This window comes from Thermobia domestica, chromosome 13 (genome assembly GCF_964235325.1).
Source record: "Thermobia domestica chromosome 13, izTheDome1.hap1.1, whole genome shotgun sequence".
NCBI lineage: Eukaryota > Metazoa > Arthropoda > Insecta > Zygentoma > Lepismatidae > Thermobia > Thermobia domestica.
Window position 1 is genome coordinate 31,653,764 of NC_137466.1, and position 19,653 is coordinate 31,673,416.

Consider the following 19,653-nt stretch of genomic DNA (forward strand, 5'->3'; position numbering starts at 1 on the left):
TTGTAGAGTACAGGACCGAAACTAAGGACAGATTCGTCTACAGCAGCTCGAAAATTATAAGAAACATCTAGTTTCAAGAAAAATAATTTACTGTAGACCAATGTTATAAACACAATCATTCCTCTACCCTTGTTACAAATGTTTATACTGTAATAATAAAAAAGTTACAATTTTCATCTAAAATTACTTTATTATTTTACCATTAAACTTCATGATCCATACATCACATCATAAGTAGAAATTTCCTTTTCTACTGCTCACTTTACTTTACTCACTCCAATGTCATCATCTTTTAAATCCTCCAATAATGATGGTTACTGAGAATATTTGAAGGATTCAGAACTACAGCGTCTTCAACATTACGAGAAAGTTGAGGGACTATAATTGTACTTGAAATTAATTTTTATATATCCTCATGGAATTACTTACACATATGAATGTTTTATGTATGAACCACGGCTGGTTCGGTTTCTTTTGTGGCTAAAGGTGATTCTCCAAGGTTTTCAACTCTCCATTTCACACTACTTCACTTAGTAAAATACTTTCACTCCTTACCTTGAAACATTGGTGACCCTTTGTAGTGAAATAATATGATACATACCTTAAATTATGTACATACTTGGGCTCAACTGGCGATGTGAGCGTAAAACCTACAAAGAAACCGAAGTATTTTCGTATCTGCTTTAAGCATTAAGTCTCGTCTTATATAAGGCCTGTTTTATCCACGCAGTTGCGCAACCGCCACATTTTCTAACTACATTGAGTCAAATGAGTGTTTTATCCAGTGCGGTGCGGATCTCCAACTGCCGCGGTCCGAAAATTCGACCGCTGAAAATCCGCGGCGGTTGGGCAGTTTCTATTTAGTTTGTGTCATATGGAATTCACAGCAGTTCGTTTCGCTAACCTCCCACAGCGCTGAGCACCCCAAACGGTCACAATCGCAGTTTCAGTTTTGTTGTTGCTGTCTGAAGTGGAAGAATATAAATAGAATTGGCTTCAATGCAGAACGTTACAAAACTCCGCTAGATAGATCGGTAACTGTCTTTGACGTACTACCTGCAGTGTTCGCCAGTAGTGTTCGCAGACACAACCTGGTCAAAGCGAAAATAACGAATCTGCAGTGGTCGAGCAACTGCGTGGACAAAATCGGTCTAACTTCAAACGATGAAGGAAGGCGTTAATTTCTTATTACACAATAAATTAATGGACACACTATTTTCTGTTTTATATCATATAGGGCCTATTACTTTCATACAAGCATAACTTACAATGAAAATTCTCCTTATGTATAGATAAATATCCTGCTGACATAATAAAATCCTTATAAGTCGCTGTTTCCCAAAATCGATATACTTCATGCGAAGATATATTGTTCCTAAATTCTGAATGCAAGAAAAGATACAGCGACTGAAAAGAAAAACAAGGATAAATTAGAAATATTATTTTCATATATAATTGTTGATTCTCATAATCAGTGATCCAAACTGATTTTGCTTCCTGTCCTTCGTAAAACAATATTCTAGAGGAGAATATACAACGGCGCCCCCATACATATATTCCAAGTAATTTTTCCTCTTTTTTCCTTTCTTCACTTCCGAATTTTCCGCCCCTTATCTCGGCACCCGGGTCCGTCGCCTCGCTCTCCCCCTCACGGCATGGTACTCCTGAAACTATCATGGATGATCATGTTGAACAGCACTCGCGTATCGCATTATCTCGCATCGCAACTATTATCCAAAACACAAAAGTAGATGTGGAAAACATTCCAATATTGTTTTTTTTGCGATAACGCAGAACACTGTGTCAGTCACAAGCAGAAATAAGAAGGCAATAGAATTATCTGAGATAGAAGCAGTGCAGACAATGTGAACCTGGGGAACGGTAGGGAGAAATTGCCAAAGGAACAGTATCACATCACACGCATTTATTTCATTAATACGCACCTATGATAATCATCTTCTCTACGATGTGATCTTTAGTCCTGGTAGAATATCGGATGAACACAACATACGCCACACCTTATCCAATTTTCTACTTAAATGACTGAATGGGGCATCCAACATTCCTGCAGCTACACATCTTCCCATAAGATCCCAAATGATGCAATTGTCAATGTTTCTTTGTGTTTGAAGAGGGAAAAAAGCGTAAATCGTGAGTGGGAAAGGAAAGGAGCTATATGGTAATCTTCAATTTGATAGTTAAGTCAGATATAAAATAAATAACTAAATGAATTTTGGAATTTTTGCTTCATATGTATGTTTTAGAATTAACTAATTCATTTCGGACTTCCGAAGAGAAACATCAAAGCAATTTAATGACCGTGTCTATAGCGACAACTCCCAGTAACTTTCAGTTTTATTAGAAAGAGGAAAAGAAAGAGTGAGAAGAGAAGAGAAGAAAGGGAAAAGAGAAAGAGGAAAAAAGAAAGGAAGAAGAAACTAGGGATAAAGGATTATTGGATAATTATAGAATTATGGTAAAGAAACTTCAATAGTTATTAAAAGGTGATTCATATTCGAAGGTTATTACTTGAGGATCAATTCTGAAGTGATCCCGAAGAGACACATGCTCCCTCATAATATCCTGACCAAGATCCAGGCAACTGCACAAGTGGGAGTTGCCCTAACCCAGCCCAGGTGACGAGAAGTTTTAATTTAATTGTTCCGAAATGTTATTATTATTTCGAAATGTTAATTGTCTATTATTTCGAAATGTTAAATAACCTGTATCCAGTATTTGAAATTTTATAATGGAGATCGAACATACATTTGAATCGGCAAAGAAAAAAATCAAAGTGATGTATATACAGATGGTGATCAGAAAAATGGAAACACCTGAACGAAATTGGAACTTTCCAGATTAATATGGTGTCGGGCCACCTTTCGCCTTCAAAACAGCCTTGATGCGACGTGGGATGGAGGCATAGAGGTCGTGAATGGTAGCAAGTGGAATTTTACACCATTCCTCGTGCAGAGCATCGGCCAGTTCTGTAAGAGAGGATGGAGGTGGAAATCGTCGCCGGAGTCGTGTTTCCAAAACGGACCACAGATGTTCAATTATGTTGAGATCTGCGGATTGGGCGGGCCAGGGAAGTGTTAAACTTCATCCCGATGTTTCTCAACAACGCCAGGTGTGTGAATGGGTGCATTATCATCCTGGAAGATGGCGTCATTGTCCGGGAACAACATCCAGACCATAGTATGCAAGTGGTCTCCTAAAATTCCGACATAATCGTTGGCAGTGATTCGTCCGCTAAGTGTGACCACAGGACTCAATGAAAACCATGATATGGCGGCCCACAGCATCACCGAGCTGCCGCCATGTTTCACAGTTGGGCGGAGTCACTGCAGATCATAAGCTTCTTTGGGCGTTCTCCACACAAAAACACGGCCCGTGGTTGGGAATAGGGTGAAGGATGACTCATCCGACCATATCACACGTTTCCAGTCCTCAACGGTCCAAGTTGCATGGTCGCGGCACCATTTGCTGCGTGCGAAAGCGTTATGGTCCCTGATGAGCGGTTTGGCCCGTGCAACACGACCCCGTAAGTCCATGCCATGTAATTCGCGGCTGACTGTGATTGTCGAAACAGGGTGGGGAGGTACTGATTGAGTTCCTCCGTTACTTGCTCCGCAGTGGCACGACGGTTCTGCGTGACAATGCGCTTTAATACCCGGCGTGACCTGTCACGCATGACTTTCTTCCGCCCACTGTTCCGCTTCCCCGACGTGGTTTTCCCGTGTGTTGTGTAGGCCGTCATCACCTTCGACACTGTCCCACGCGACACACCTAACACAGTAGCCACTGCCGTCACACTCACTCCACATAACCGCGCACCAACAATTTGCCCTCTTTGAAAATCTGAGAGGTCTCCCATTTTACACTACCTCCGTCTGCTGCAGCCACTGGACACTGCTGTTCCATTGCGCCTGACGTAGTATGGAGACCGACCTAACACACCACCACCAGCGGTCCGGCGCTGCGGGCGCCACGACACCACTGCCAACCCATACATCTGACGTGTTGCCAACTACAGGTGTTTCCATTTTTCTGATCACCATCTGTATATATTCACAAATAGAAGTTTTGAGATTTTTGAACAGACTATCGTCATTCAGGCTCATCCTGTTATTTTGGCTTTTCTCCCTGAGCCGATTTAGACTACTTTAGAATTGGTTATCTTTCATGACCTCCGTCATACACTAATACATATAAGATGCTATTACACACTTATTATGAACACTATCATAGTAAATCAACATTAAATCCTACTACTTAAAACTAGATTTATCATTCATTCACACACACTCACATACATACAGGACAGCGTATCGACATGGGTAAAAATAGTTTAAAGAAACCATCTAACTACAATTTGGTGAACATTTATTACATCTAATAAGAAATTAACCGCAGAATTTTATACGCATGCAATAAACATATTTACATATAAACATTTCAATCCACACACATGATCGAACAATAGCAATGCAAGGATATATACATATATATTTATATATATTAAAAGACAGATTAAAAGGATAGAAAAAATTATATTTTTATTTAACTTTCGGCAAATACAATATAAGTCCGTGAGTAATTACAGTCTACAACATGATAAGTGAGGAAAAAACTTAAGATGAGGGTTAGAAATGAGTCTTTATCTCATATATGCAAAAATTTTAAAGTAGTTATACGAGTCCTCTCTCGTAGCTCAAGACAAGCTATAATATCACATGTATTATCGCGGCCCCCTTTCTGGTGTCCACGCATTTAACTTTATTTCATCTTTACACACACACATAGGATTACGTTTACTCATTGTAACTGACCACTATTCTGCCCGTCGAAGTATTTATCGATAAATTTCTTCCATTTCTGGTGTTAAGAGATCAAAGTATTCTCAGTAGTATCACATTGACTAATGTTACTTATTTTGTCATTCACTTACTATCCCATTCACTGACTATCTTTTAGTTAATATCATCTTGTACTAACACGTGCACACTTTCTTCGATATATTCACACAAGATATAAAAGAACGAGAATTTTTCGAGTTCAGAAGGACTTTCGTTTGTATTGAGAACACGACTACTTAGATGGAAACACTGGTCAAGTTTGAAGATTCGTATGGGAGAGATGGAATCAAAATGTAGTTTTACAGAAGAATATTAGTTTACAAACTTGAGGGTTGATTTAAGAATACATTAGGGTTACGATGATCTGCCTTAATCCCATGCTACATGATGTTAGTCGTTACATATCTTACTTAATAATATTATAAAGATTGGAGAGAATATCTATAACATGCAACGGTATTTTCTAACATTCACGTTTTATATTTATTGAATATTTCGGAACTATAGCAACCAAGGACCGTTTGGGGTAGGTACCAAGACCCTTTACACATATTTATTTATTCAATTCACCATTATACATTTTACTTCAATATAATCTTTATATTCCACACATATCTTAATACACATATATTCAATAATCATTTAAACTTTCAATAACCCCGACAAGTTAAATTTTAGGTTGCAACATTTCACATAAGAGAATCCGAATGTATCGCTAAATTTACCTAATTGACCGCACATAATGATAAAGTTAATATTCTTAAGCATATTATTTAAACTGGTAGACATTTAATTCGCATGGCAGGTACGTAAACACAGGATTTGTATAAATATATTGTTGTAAAAGGTTAACACTACTTTTGGGCCCAAAACAACTACAACATTTACGTTTATGGTTACCAATAGAAAGAAAACTAGAAATGACTGATAATTCATGGGAATTCCGAACGAATAATGAAAGAAGAAAGTGAAATTTTATCGTGTATTGAACCATCGCTCGCTATTGCAGTGGGTCAAAATGTGATGGAGAAAGGTTTCCTTTATATTCCACATTAAAGAATACTTCCACCAATGGTGTCTTGCGACATCTCAGTTTGTAAATCAAGTTCAAATGATATATGTTGAATGGTTGACATTTGTCAAGTTCAAAACTTGGGGGGAGGTTGAAAAAAATACTTGAAGAAGAGAATAGAGGGATACATAGAGAAGAGAAAGGAAAAAGGAAAAGCAAAAGCGGCGCCAAATGAATAAGCTAGGACACTAAAACTACAAAGGTAAGTAGTCCAATTTAGACATAAAATAATCCACAGCCAAATATACTTTCATATGCCGAAAAATGTGGCCTACTAAAATACGTGGCCTAACGGGGTCTCTGAGAGATTACGTATGGGTCCACGTCTTTTAGGCAACCCTCTCACAAGCTCTGTGGAATGATTGACTGTTAACCGTTTCCGGTAGCAATTCACTCAGATTACGGTCGGTCCAGCCGGAAGGTTGGTGTGGTCTCTTAATTTAGAATTTCTAAATAAAAAATTATCCGACCACTCAAAAACTGAGAAGAGTTCTGAGTAAAGTATGGAAAACTAGACTAAAGCCGATACAATAGAGAAAATTCTAACTAGGATTTACCAAATTAAAAATAAATAAAATAAATTTTGTACTAGTAAGTTGTCTGCAAAATCTTACTAGTAGTTCCCACATCCACAAGGGCGCCAATCTTGAGGTGTCATTTAATTTTAATCGGTACCTAGTTTAAAACTAAGGAAAATGAAAATATTTGGAGGGGAAGAATCGACACCTGGGTACAGAATAACGAGATTCTGCTGTAATAAATTTTCTATATTATTCGATCCTATCCACTTCGTCACCTCTGCGGACAGTAGTAAACTTAGATTAATCAGATGACATGAAAAATTTAAAGTTGCAGAGTAGTATCACAAATATAAACTGAACGCGTATATTTTTAAATTGTTTTAATGCTGCAAACGGTTATTCTGTTCTGTGATTAACTCGGGAATATCCGGAATCATTTGACATATGACCATTATTCCTATCGTCAGTTAGTATGTATGTTTACTATCAAATGTCAAGTCACAAAGTGAAAATACAATCCATCATTTTTACACAACACACTATCCTCACACAAATTTTAACGTAATGGTTAATGTACTATATATATATATATATATATATATATATATATATATATATATATATATATATATATATATATATATATATAATCAATACCATGGAGCAAAAATTACAACTGGGACATATATGCACGGACGTCCTATTATTTATTAATACTCACTACCATATATATATATATATATATATATATATATATATATATATATATATATATATATATATATATATATATATATATATACAGTATATATATCATTAATATTATCATTACTCACACACATATATTTATTTTTATTCACTTTCCCTTAGCGTCGATTTATTTTCAAACACCCTATACCCTACAATTACGCCCAAGACTGTTCGGAAGAGTCTCATTATATATACTAAAATCAACACATTCATCTAGTACGTTAACCAACACGCGTGAGCTTGTATGGACCGATGTGAGATTCTTTCAAAACAAATTATAGTATATTTCACTTTACGGCTTCGAATTATGTTGTATTCAGCGAAGCTCAATATCCTTCACTATATGCACTTATATTTCAGAAAAAGGCAACAATGGGATCGTTCACAGGAAGCAACGGAAAGAGAGAATTTGAAACTGCAGCCTGACAATAAAATAAAGTCATATAGACAAACTTCAAGTTAAGAGGAAAAGCAAAGTTTACTATTATTAATAATTCCATTACTGAACTATATAAATGGCTGTGCTTTCCGGAAAGTTAATTTACAATGAGAATTATCTAAATATCTATTCATATGGACCAGAACGAATATTTACTCATCATTAATTGCAAAAGAAGGGTCATTTTCATGTTGACCAGTTCACTAAGTATTGGAGTAACAAAAACCTAGCGACGGTTAGTTCTCAACTCGGTACGAGATGGCATTGATAGTACGAAAACTAACTTTGCACTAATAAATAAAATTTGTACTTTGTCATCCACAAATATAACGAATCTAGTAAGTAATTACGGTACAGTATTAGTATGAATTTGCGTTGCAAATTGGTTTATCCTTTTATACTGACTACAAGAGATAATTAATTAAGCGATGCACTGTCCAGAGAGAAATAAATCACACTTTCACTCACACATTCCTATGGTCAAAATACTAAATTACTCACACATGCATGCTACATCCCACATAAACTAAGAAAACAAATATTAATACATATCACTACACATGTTAAATCATCTTATCACACAGTTCAACTATACATAAATCAAATTACAGAACCGGCTCTATGCACTATGAAACGGAATAATCAGAACCCAATGGCCCTCCTATTAATTAATCATGGTTTTCCAATTACTTTCAATGCCCCAGAAAGGACATATTGAAACTACTAATGGTAAGGGTCCCCTTCCCGAAGGGAAAAGAACCCTTTTTGATTCTTTATTTAGCCCATAATATGTTGGAAGCCGTGATCAACTCAGGAATAAGGAAGAGTCCCTGTTCTAACTTGCACGGACATTGTGAAATGTAATTTAACTATAAATAAACCTACACCTACCGTCATAATGAACAAACTCCATGGCTCTGGATAAGCTCTGGATAAGTAGAGTAACAAATAAAACACAGTTCTGACCAGAGCAGAATGAAGTTTCAAGGACCTAACGTCCTCTTCATCAGACACAAACACTCTGATGAAGAGGACGTTAGGTCCTTGAAACTGTAACACATTGTAAGTATAGTTTTTAATATATTTCATTCTGCTCTGGTCAGAACTGTGTTTTATTTGTTACCTACCGTCATGTTAATAATTTAAAAAATCATATATACTACGTACAAACATAAAGGTATATAAGGGCAGGCTATCGTAACCCTATTTTGAATTTTGGGGAAGGAAAAATTCCAGATGAAAGGCACTTATTTCACACGTACTTTGATGAGAACACCAGATCAGAAACTAACGCACTACACTTTGAAGAAACCTGTCCACAGCTACTTATTAATTTAAAACATGGCGTCCTTGACTTGAGATTCTATATCTTACTATTTTCTGACTTTTTAGAATGAAAATCCAACTTTCTTGGGACTCTGTATGCTCCCGAAGGATTTATTTAACTGTTTAGCTTAGCATTACCTGTTTTATATGCCTTTTTCCTGGCTAAATCCACTTTTTTAGGAGCAAAATTTACACCTGAATTCTGCACCTGAAGAACAAGGTGAAAGCGCGCTAGAATACGAGAGCGCCGGAAATAGTTCCAATCAGAACAAAGAGTTTTGGCGGTGGAAAATATAAAGCTAATAGAAAATAGTAAAAACTGGATGAAACGGGATTTTGGGAGGATATGGGCATCTTAGAGGGACGAAGGGGGTCTAAATTATTCTGCCAAATATCAGATTTGTGGATAATTTCAAGAATCTCTATCCAATTGCGGGCCTATGTTTTCGTATAGTATTAAAGTGTATAATTTCAATAGTTGTCCATTTGAAATGACCATATACAGGGTTCACATTAAAATCATATATAAATAAAGATATTATTCCCCGAAATATAATTCCTACTGGATTATTCAGAGCTTCCACATTGATTTTGATTCAAGTAAAGAACAAATGAATTTACTACCTGGACCGAAAAATATATATTGAAAAATCTACAGTACACAGTACGTTCAAAAATATTGGGTCCCTCCAAACAAAAATTTCATTACCTCAGCTGTAATGATACATTACATGTTTGTAATTGAAGCTACATCCATCACCTGTAGAAACTCCTATGCGGCGCGAAATAACTACAAGTAGTGCGTCTGCCCTCACAGCATCAGGACTCTCATCCGCGACAGTACGATAGAATGTGACATTATATCCTACAGTTTTCACTAGCTCCTTAGCGTTGTCTCCCGGTGAAAATAGCTATTTCCGCATAAATACGATTTCCCTCCCGAATCACGTCCATACCCTCACTGGGATTAACTTACTTATGATCTACACGTCTAATAATAATAATAATAATAATAATAATAATAATAATAATAATAATAATAATAACAATAATAATAATAATAATAATAATAATAATAATAATAATAGTGAATTGTCACTATTATTATTTCCAGAGCCACGACAAGACGCTAAGAACCGAGACCGAGCGTGGCCTACTGGTAGGAATTTCAGTGAAACAGATATTTTTGGACACTATTTCAATCACTTGCATTTACGAACACATGAGAGGTCTTTACTCTTAATGATTTTCTCAGAGGCAATCTTTAGCTACATAGTCTTTAAGACAGACCAGAACACAATGTCTTAAGGGCAATAATCAGTAGTAAATAACAAGATTTATGTAGATTGTGGTGGGTGATCAAAACCGAATCCCACATGCTACTACTAAATTAGGTAGTAATTGGAGCTATAAAAAATGATACGTTTTAGAAATTAGTTGTCAGAGTTGATAGAAATGAATTTTATTAGATTTCATTTCGTGAGTTTCATTAGTGAATGATTAATTCAGAAAGGCGTAATAAACAACTAACCCCAGCACTAATTAGACAAGAATGGCAATATTATGACAATAAAATTTTCGCGGGATCGCCATGCACCAATTTATATGTTGGTCACTTTTTTAGAACTCCGAAACCACAGTAGTCCATTGGGCTGGCAATTGAAGTCTTCACAGTGATGTCAGAGAAGGGAATTGCGGCAATTCCAATTTCCTGCTCTATACGACAAAGAATCCAACGATGTTTTCGCCGTGTTCTGCTGGATGCCTTATCTTTGTTCAGTTCAAGCTGGTTCATGTCTAGTCCATTTCATGCTGGTACCTTTCAGTCAGGACATGAGTTTGGTAGTACGCAGCATTGATTCTTACCTTCGCCCCGAACTTTTACAGATGTATTTTACCCCTTACAAGAATCCCTGTACGAGGAATACTGTCTCTCTCTCTGTATGTAATGACACGAACTTTATCACAGTCTGTGAAGTAAATTCACATCTCATCAAGTGTAACAACAAACTTCCACTGATCACCAGCGAGATGACATTCATACAACCTCCTTCAGTTCCTTTCTCGCTCAGCCACATAACATGGTTTCACGGCAAGCTCACTGCCGTTGCGATAGATCATGAGGCGTAAATCCGTGTGAATGAAGCGGTTGATTGTTCCCTGCGATGTGTGGCATTTGCTAGCCATCGCACGCTGTGTGGAGGGATTTTCGGAGGTCGCCTTACGCCAAACCGTACGCAATAGCGGCGGGGTCCTCTTCGGGGGAGGCTGGTTACTAGTTGTTCTCGTCGCTGTAGTGGGCCCAGGACTATGCCGCATATTTCCGTATAATACGATTCACAGTGGCAAAAGCCCCACAAAAATTACGCACTTATCACATTTCTGTGATGTACTACCGTAAACTTACCGTCAGAAAGAGGTACAATTGTCGTTAGAATAACTTTCTTCGTATTATTTATCTTCCTTTAGTCATTTACTCCTTATACCTGTATTTCTATATTTAAAATATAAATCATATTCAAAAATTCAAATCATCTTCCAAAGTTTCACCCCTAAAATTTCCGTATTCTATGTACAGTATAATCATATACCATTCAGATAAAGATATTCCCATATAAATGCTGTATAAAGGTAACCAAAAAAGTTTTTCGCTTTTTCTGGATGTCTGTGTTCAATTAGCCCTCACATCGTGAGTTGAATGCAAATGGAGATAACGTGAAGGTCTGTTGTTGGTGTGGGTATATCCAACATAATACCAGGTTGTAGCAGTCCAGTTACACCGTGAACTTGCGTAAGGACAGACTGAACATGGAACCTCCACAGAGAGTCATAAGGGCGTGCTGTACGAGTTCAAATTGGGGTCAAACGCCGCTGCAGCGTGGCAGAAGATGTGCGAGGCCTTTGGTGAGGGTATCGTGTCTATGCCGACAGTGCAGCGGTGGTTTAAGTTTAAGGACAGTGACGAAACACTCGAAGACGCACTACGTGCCGGACGACAACACATGTAAAAAAATGAAGATTTTCAGGCAGGAATTGAGGCAAACAGTGTCCAGACACATAAGGAACTGGAACTACCATTCAGTGTGAGTGGAGAAAGGATTCGGCAGCACCTCCATCAACTTGGGAAGCACTACAAGTTGGGTTGATGCATCACATATGATTTGACTCCGGACCAAAAGGCAACGCAAGCAGATACCTGTGTTTCTTTGCTATCTCGTCTGAGGAAGGAGCCATTTGTGGATAGGGTGTTGACATGTGATGAGAAGTAAGTCCTGTACGAAGCTGCGCGTCATCGTCATCATTGATTAGCATCTCATGAATCGGTTCCAAAACAGCCGAAACCAGCACTGCACCGGAAAAAGGTTCTCGTGTATGCTTGGTGGACTTCTCGCGGCATCCTGGATCGCGAACTGCTACCAGCTGGTCAGAGCATCAATGCAACTGTGTAGAACAAAATCTCAAAACTCTCGAACCAGCACTTCTGAATCGCGAAGGGGTCCTCCTGTTACAGGACAACATTAAGCTCCACGTGGCTAGGATGACCCAGGACACCATTCTACGCGTTGGATGGGAAACACTATTCGATGCGGCAAACTCCCCGAATATTGCACCGTCCGATTATCACCTGTTCCATTCCTTGGGCAATCACCTTAGAGGATGCAGGTGCAAAATGCACTTGATACCTTCTTCGCTTCACAGCACACCAATTTCTAAAACAATGGAATCCGTGCACTGAGAAAAATCCATTATCCGGACAGCGGTATATTGTACAAATACAAAGATTCGTTATGTTTACTAAGGAAATCTGTACGGAGCGTACTTTATCCATATGCTACACAGCTACTGCCTTTAACGCGCTTGGATGTTATATCATGTCGCTGCAGGATGTCTGACATCTAACAATCTTCCGTATTTTATATACGTATACGTATGTTAAATACTTCAGCTATATGTTATATACGTCCATCTGTGTGTGAGGTCCTGACCGCCTATAGACACCTCTTTCTTGCACCATAGATGACGTCATGAAACAACTGTCGTATGCTTGCGAGCTGGTTTATAAACGAGGTTGTTTACAAACGGAAAAGAAGAGCGGAAGGAAACAAAAGCCTGGGTAAGTGCAATAGTAAATTATCACTTTAGTTAAATATTCCATTAATTATATATTCCTTTAGTATAACTTGCTTTAATATAGTACTAAACAAGTAATGTGATTTATGACTACAATTCTTACTATTGTAACTCGTTAATGGTTGAGGAGAAAGAAATGGGTTAATCTGAATTTTGAGAAATCTTTGAATATTAATGTTTTGTAACTTTTTACATTTCAAGGTACGCAAAATAAATGTTATGTGTTTATTCTTTCCTTTTTATATGTGACGGTTTATTACTTGATGGAGATTTACTACAGGACTGCTTAACATAATTGCTAAGAAGCCGTTTTCAGCGCGAACATTTTCTTGTGTAGTGAAGATTTAGGATTTAGATTTCTGGGCTTTCGGCATCAATGACCTTGTTAGCCCGTCACATGTGAGTTATGACGTCCCTCGGTGAGCACACTATCCGGGGAAAGGGAAGGAAGCAAACGGCCTGGGACCTATATGTTGGGTACCACCAGGCATTTGCCTGGTGTGAAATGAGGAAAACCCAAGAAAGCCTCATTCAGGATGTCTGGACTTAAAAGCTTTTGATACTTTTTCGACCGAGTGCCCCTACCGGAATCGAACCTGGGTCCGCTCGTACCGAAGGCGAGAGCGTTAGCAACGACGCTACGCGGAGCCACTTGTGTCTAGGAAACCTATTTTTACTAGGATATTTGCAACAAAATTTATTTCCTTTCTTTCTTTCTTTTTCTTTTTCTTTTTGTTTTTCAGTCAGGGAGAGCTCACGTTTAAGGTTCTTTTTGTTTTGTTTTGTTTTGTTTTGCTTGTTATGTTCTCTAGTTAACTAATGTTTGAGTTTCTGGGAATTACATTATTATTATTGTTGTTTCATAATTTTCGAACCAAAAATTAGATGTTTTTCTTTTTTTCCTTGTGTTGACGTCATTGTGGCAAGTTGGGGTGTTTGTATCGTACCTTGGCATTAATTTGGTTACTAGCACATAGTTTCAAGGTCATAAGTTGTAGGCCGCTTGAAACAGCTATTACACAGTTTGAAGAGTTAGGAGTGTCAGGCGTTTGACTTGCAGCTTTCGTTACAGCGTCTAAATTGCAGTATTGGATTGCGTCCAGCTTCTATGGCTGGTAAAAAAGTTATATCGCTTTCGTAATATGGTAAGAAATACAATGTAACAGTTAGATATAGTATATATGACTAGTTTAATTAGTCGGAAATTACTCTGTTTCCTTGTCTTATTCTTTCGATTATGTTTAAGTACTGTGTCTTCATAGTATTGTTTCACTATTTCTAGAAGGAATTAAGTATTCACGAAGTAAAGAATAAGCAGTAGCCCACTTTGATTGACGTTTACTATTTCTCATACTTCATTGAGAATGTTTTGATCCCCAATTGCGCAAACTTCTAGTATGTGTGTGTGTTTCTTTTTGTTGTTGTTGTTGTTGTTGCTTACACTGCTTTAGATATGAGCTCCTTCATGGCTAAGCGGTTAGCGTACGCGCCTTTGGTGTGGGAGACCCGCGTTCGATTCCCGGCGGGAGTGGTTCGGAGTCCATGTTAATCAGTAAGTCCACGTCTCATACAGCCTCGTTGCAGAAAAGGATATTAAAATCAACTCAGCACTGCTTTACAGATGGAGTTGTTTGATTCAGGGTTCGAATGAAGCTTTTTACTGGAAGCAGGCACGTAGCCAAGGGGTGGGTCCAGACCCCCCCCCCTTCGGATCCAGAAATGAAAAATATTAAGGAAAGATGAAACAGAAAGAAACAGATGAATCAGCCTCAAAAATATAAAGCTACAATAAGCGTTTTGGTTACTCTTTCTTACGAGGAGCTTTGTGTGGAGGAAACGGGAGGAGGGGGGGGCGGATCAAGTTGAAATTGGATATTATTGTAATGGAACATTCCAAATTCCATCTAGCTCCATGTTAACCTATGCAGCGGCGCAAATCTGTCTTCAACATTGGGAGGGACGGGTAAGACAGTTCTCATAATTTTTTTAAGGATGTTCAAAATATTTATGAAGTTGATAAACAATGCTGCGGAGGATCAGAGTTGTCTTCAAAATTGTGAGGCGGGCAGATTTAAGGCTTAATCTGGGGTGGGGACATCAATTTCATTTTACTTTCCTTTGTGGCAATCGGACACAAATCATCACATTTCTCTCCAAAAAACGCATTTCAAATCGGATTATTGAGGGGAAAGTCCCCCCACTTCTAAGATTGGAGGGGACATGTCCTCATCCCCCCGGGATTTGCGCCAGTAACCCTATGGACTACAAATGACGATCGATAAACCGGTTCTTTCAGATAGCCTGTCAGAACTTAAGCAATGCCCAGAATTGCCAATAATATGAACCATTTTGAATTTCGCGGCAACACTAATCCATTTTATAGGATGTCTTTACTTCCGAAAGAGATCTCGTTGCTATTCTTGACGGCATTGAACTAAGATAAGAGAAATAGAAAGAAGACGAGAAGAACCGAGTTCGAATGACCTCGGAAGACTATGTCTTTGTCAATACTTTTTTCTATTCTTTTACGCAAGATTTCTTCATAATTCTTTAATTAAAATACTTACTAACATATCCTCATTTTATTGTCCTAACAAATCAATATGGATATGTTGTCAGTAAAATAGTTTAGATTGATCGAACCCCTGGTGTGATAACCACAGTATTTCGTCACGGACCTCCCGTATTGCGAAATCGTGGCTACGTGCCTGCGGGGAGGGGGCGACTTTTCAGATATACAATCCAAGCATTTTATTTCTCAGTGATGCAAGATGTAATATATAGTATATAATATGTAAAATATGAAATGAGGGAAAATATTTTCCCGGCAAGGGAGAAATTCTTTGGCGAGTTGGGGAAATTACTTGACGAGAGGGAAAATCTTCCTCCCGTTGATTCAAATCTTGATCGAAGATCATGCGAGTAGGATTCCATATTATGCTGTAGGTGTAGGTAGTACACAGTCTTGGCGCTGAATAGGACGCTAAGCTTCAAGCCAACCACATGTCTGTAATAACCTATTGCGATTGAATGGTAATGTAACGTAATGTACGATATGTGCATTTTCTAGATGCCATAAAATTATAATTTTAATTAAACATTCCACGATTATGTACTTCAGGTTAAAGGAGTTTGATGATTAATTGAAGTGAATAATCGAGGCAGTGATTCTCAATCTTCTTGACTTACGATACACTTTACTAAACCCCAGTGACATCGATATATTTGTTTAGATTTTGGATTGCTTTCCAACAAGTCGAGCCGCGCCAAAGCTGTGTAGGCTTACTAAGTTAAGTGAACTAATCCTAATCTAAATCTATTGTTTTCGGAGGCGCAGAAATGGACAGTGACACTTCCGATACTATTTAAATCAAAATTCAGCCAAGCAACTTGGGGAGGGAAAGAGGAGAGACGGATCTTACAAATGATCGGAAATAACCGATATGAGAGAGCGTTTCGTAATAGTAAAAAAAGTGACTGACTAACGTAACATATTACTGATTTTCTTATTTTCACCCAACGAAGCAGGTAATAACGCTAGTACTAGGTATGTGTAGACTAAATGAGGTGATTTGTTTCGTGACCCTTCGAACAATGTACGAAGCGGATGCAAGCAGTTAATACATGGAGTTAGCTTACCTAAATTTAGATTTCGCTTTCCGAAATCTTAATGGATGTATTAAGTGATTTCGTTACTTACACTCTCAATCTCTAAATACAAGGATTCAAAACACATTTTCGATTCCAAACTATGACTCTGCTAGACAAAGAAAGCATAGGCCAGTGTATGTTTTACTTCATTTTCATATACGTGTTTGTAGGTTTTCTCGGGGACTTGGTTTCCTCCCACTTTCTCATTCCACCAAATATTCCATAACCATTAACTTGTTTTAATCACCGTCTCCCTTAGCCTAACAGCATAATCGTGGGACATTAAACTCAAAGACTTTATTTTTATTTTCAAGTAATTACTTCTCTCTCCCTTATTTATTTTTAATTTAATTTCTCTTTCAATTTCCCTCTTTTAGGAACATGAACATAATTTGCAATTCTTTCTCATTATAATTACACTATTAAAAGTCCCATATGCAGCTCACCACGTTGGAACCCAGCGGAAACAGATGAACAACGAATATTGTCGAAAATATGTATTGCTTACAGCGGCGTAGCGAGCATTATAAGATTGGGAGGGGGATGAAACTTGAAATTGCCAAGTCTTGATTTTTTTTCTTAAAAAAATGTCAAGTCTTGATAAAAAAAATTGCCAAGTGTTTCGAAAATCTTACAAACCCTATGAAAAACTATTACAGCAACCTTATTTTCATATTCGTTCCATTCCATGCCCCGTCTGAGACCGAATAAGATCAGCCCTTGTTCCGCTCTCGAGTCCAATTTACCATCTAACCTCAGGATCATTATCATCACCCACGAAGCACAACTGTTAATTTGATAACTCATGGCTATGTTAGGTAACCTCCGCCAGCTAATCTTCACGAGAACCTTTAAAGTTACAATCAGTTGTAGAAATGTATTTAAAAACGTAGAATAAGGTAGATTATATTTACTGTTTGTGATGTAGAACTGTCTAATTTACTAATTAAACATTCAATTGAGGGGTTCAGTGAGAGACCAGGCTAACTTACATCCAGGTCAAGATTGAGATTTTGACGGAACAACATACTAATGTCATTAATTGACCTTTGCCTCAACCACTTGTCTGTGTGGCTTGTCCTGAGACAGGGGCGGATCCAGGGAGGGTCTATCTCCCCCAAGAAGAGGAAACTTTGTGTATTTTAATATAAAATAAAACCCACCCAGAGTTGAATCTCTTAAAAGTAGCGATAGCTTGTAAGTAGTGGCATTACAACCCACCGCCCTCCAGTAGTCCATCCTGGATCCACCCCTGTTGTATACTAAGCCAAACTATGAATATCAGTCGTATCCCTTGTAACGTGCTGTTTTCATTTGTTTCCTTTTCTTTCAGAAAGTTAAAATTGTCAGTTAGCCTAGTCTCTCGCTAAACTGTCAATTGTGACAAAACACACCAATAATTGTTGATGCCAACTAAAACATACATATCCAAAGCCTACAAAATATATCACATTATTTAAGTTTTCTTTCTTTCTTTTTTTTTTTTTTCAAAATCGCTTGCAATGTTTTTCTTCGTGCCAAGCATCCGAATGTCATCTTGAATTCTGACCTTCTCATTTCACTACAATTCTTTGAAGTGTAAGACTGCCCAGCTTTTTTTTTTCCCTCTCTCTCGCTCTCTTCAGTCCTTCAGTCTCCCCTACTTTGATTTCATGATTTCGCACTCTGATGAAAAGTATTAAACACCAAAATGGAAAAGTACTAATATATAACCTCTCTTTTAGTAGCCCCTCCAACCACACGCCCGGGGCACGTGCCTTGCTTGCTCGCCCATAGCTCTGTGAGCTATATAAGTAAAATACAATGCGCGCGCATATGTAAACTTGGTGCCAGCTTTGATTCTCGCTGAGAGAGTATACATATAATGTTGGTTCGAATTCCATCAAAACCATAGGCTCATTTTTGTGTAACCTTGGTACTGAAGAATACAGTAGACTTCAACAAATATTCCTGTCGGGCCTCGATGGCTCAGTGGTAGAGCGTTCACCTCTGGTGTTTGGGGTCATTGGTTTGATCCCAGCTCGCGCCAAGTAAACTTTGTGGTGGACAAACACCGTGTGAGTGGGTTTTCTCGGGGTTCTCCCGTTTCCTCCCACTTTCTTCATTCCACCATTTCATTCATTATATCATCATCAGCGTCTCCTTTAGCCTAGCCGGTATACCCGTCATTATTGATACAACTATTATATACAGGATGCATCAGAAGTCCCTTGTCATCCTTTCTGAAAACTACAGGGATGTAGTTTCATTGATTGCGAGATAAGAGATACACATTAGGCCCAGAGGGATACTTTCGGATTACATCACGCGGACGGTCGCCATCTTAGATTCGAAATTGTAATACGGACGATAAGTGGGTAGTGTGATACATGGCCATGCACTAAAATGTTCTGAGGATGTCAAATATGCAATCAGATATCATGTAACTTATTCTGGTGGAATGATATTGGCAGTGAACCAAGTGAGACTATATGTAGTGGTATGTCATACCCTTCTGTTTTTTTTCCAGTGATAGAGACATACCGTTTCTGTTTTTTTTTTTTTAGTGATCAAGATATACCTTCACGGAAGAATAAATGCTAAATACCATTAATAAATCCATTTTTTATACGTATTGACGAATAGCTTTGCACATAAAAAGATTTTATTTCTTATGTAGATTCTAAGTTGACAATACTGACATTTTTACCTTTTTCTACCTTTTGTTTGTAAAATGAGGTGTTTTCAAAGAAGTTCATCTAGTTTATATTTTGATGTGCCGTATTGAATTGTTTCTTTCGTATGTATGTATGTGTCGTCTTATCTGAATTGTTATAAGCGTCGTGTTTTGAGCATGGGCGGATTTAGGGGATTGCTGTGGGGGCAGATCTTACGGGAGTTTGAAATACCCCTCATTCGAGTGTG

At 37.9% G+C, this 19,653-nt stretch overlaps 1 protein-coding gene across 2 annotated transcripts in view; it reads left to right on the top strand.

The window, feature by feature from the left end:
• Positions 1-19,653, top strand: part of LOC145668078 (uncharacterized) — a 213,471-nt gene that overhangs the window by 85,634 nt on the left and 108,184 nt on the right. The window lies entirely within an intron of this gene.